Below are 1,816 nucleotides of genomic sequence, written 5' to 3'. Positions count from 1 at the left end.
GAGGGGATACGGTGTTTGCTTCTAGAAGCTGTGTTCCCTGGGGGTGGTGGATACATGCCTGCTCCCCGCTACCATGTCGCCCCTGGCCCGCCTCTGGTTAATCTGAAGGAAGGTCAGCAAGACGCAGAGGCAGAGAAACTGGAGGGGGTGGTGGTGGTGTAAACTCAGTGAAGCCCTGGAGGGCAGAAAACTTGCTCCGAGGAAGAAAGAAAAGTTAGAATATGGACTTTGGAGCCCAGAGGCCTGGGCTTTGAGCTGACCTACCACTCACTAGCTGTGTGACTGTGGCCATCATTTCCTCACCCTGAGCCTCAGTGTTCTCATCTGTAAATAAGGTTTCCACTATTTTCTTCCCAGGGTAGACGCTGGGATCATGCTTACAAAAATCCCTCTATACATTTTTAAGGGAGGGATCGATATAGAATAGCCAATGGTTAACTTTTGATTCTGCCAAGTTGGGACAAAGAGAAGCTGTGAATGTCTGCTAGCATCACAATTACAGAACATCTTCCACTCAACACGCCAAAAGTAGGACGAGTGAGAGTGCAAACAGAGGGGCCCTGCACACTGGGCACATTTGGCTGGGTGAAAAGTCACTGAGGGGCTGTGGGCCGGGGAGAGCTTTGTCACCAGGAGCAGTGGTCTGAGGGGAGGGTTTGGGGAGAGAGATGCAGTCACCACAGTGACAGGCAGGCTCTCACTATTCTTGTTATGGCAGAGAACTTCCAACAGGGAGCTGACCCTCTGGATACCCTAGGAGGTAGTGAGCTCCCAGGCATCACTGGTGTTCAGGCAGAGGAAAGAGAAGAGGATTTTTAGAAATTCCATCAAGGGGAGCTAGGTGGCTTCATCAGGACCCTGGGACCACTGCTGCCCTCTGGCGCCCCCTGCTGCCAAGAGTCTGGTGATCACATCCTCACAAGAGCAGGTTGTGCCTAGGGCATCTGAAAGGCCTGACTACTGCCCATCCGTCCCTTGGAGGAAGGGCCTTGTTGTCAACACCCCAACCCCATACATGTGCACGCTACCCAGAAACTGCTCTCACCCTAGTTGGCCTTGACTGCATAGAAGCCCTGCCTTGGGGCATGAGCATTAAAGTCCCGGGCTTGCTCCTGCCAGTGATAATTAGGCCCAAGCTATCTTTTCTGCAGAGACATGCCCATGACTGGCCTTAAGAAGCAAAAGACTGTTGAGGGATGGAGGTGGTTCATTTAACCGGCCTGGCAGGCAATGCTCCGGGGGCAGGAGCAGAAGGCCGGCTAGAGCCCAGGAACCCAGGTGCCAGAGGACCTGGGTGCTGGGCTCACCTCCACCCCAGGGTCTGACACTGTCCTGGAGCTGGTCCTAAATGCAACTCCAACGTTGACATAAACAGCCACCACCGATCATGACCTATAGTGTCCCAGGATTTGTGATAAACACCCATCAGATGTTATTCCTTTTAATCCTTGCAATACCCTTTGAGGTGAAAACTCATCTCTGTTTTACAGAAGAAGAATCTGAGACACAAAGAAGTGTAAGCAGCTTGTGTAAGGTTTGCACGACTCCAGTGATTAGGCTACACTGGCTTCTCACTCAAGTCCATCAACCAAATCTTTTCATTTGTAAAATGAGGATAAAATATTCGTCCCATGGAGGTGGATTGGAGGGATCAAATTATTATCATCAAAGGTTCAATTATTAACTGCTCAACACACAAGTGCCTGGATAGGATGATAAATGCTCAATAAGCAGAAATTCTCCTGGATCCCATCTCTAATCTTCTCTGTATCCCCTAGCACACACTGATTGTTTAAACCCCTGGAGGCCTCAGTCT

The 1,816-nt window shown here is 50.6% G+C and overlaps 1 protein-coding gene across 1 annotated transcript in view; it reads right to left on the bottom strand.

Moving 5' to 3' along the window:
- TNS4 (tensin 4) overlaps positions 1-1,816 on the bottom strand; it is a 22,075-nt gene that overhangs the window by 14,973 nt on the left and 5,286 nt on the right. The window lies entirely within an intron of this gene.

This window comes from Bison bison, unplaced genomic scaffold (assembly GCF_000754665.1).
Source record: "Bison bison bison isolate TAMUID 2011002044 unplaced genomic scaffold, Bison_UMD1.0 scf7180017864180, whole genome shotgun sequence".
In the NCBI taxonomy this organism is placed as follows: Eukaryota; Metazoa; Chordata; class Mammalia; order Artiodactyla; family Bovidae; genus Bison; species Bison bison.
Note: the sequence above shows the minus strand (reverse complement) of the source record. Positions and strands in the feature narration are given on the sequence as shown.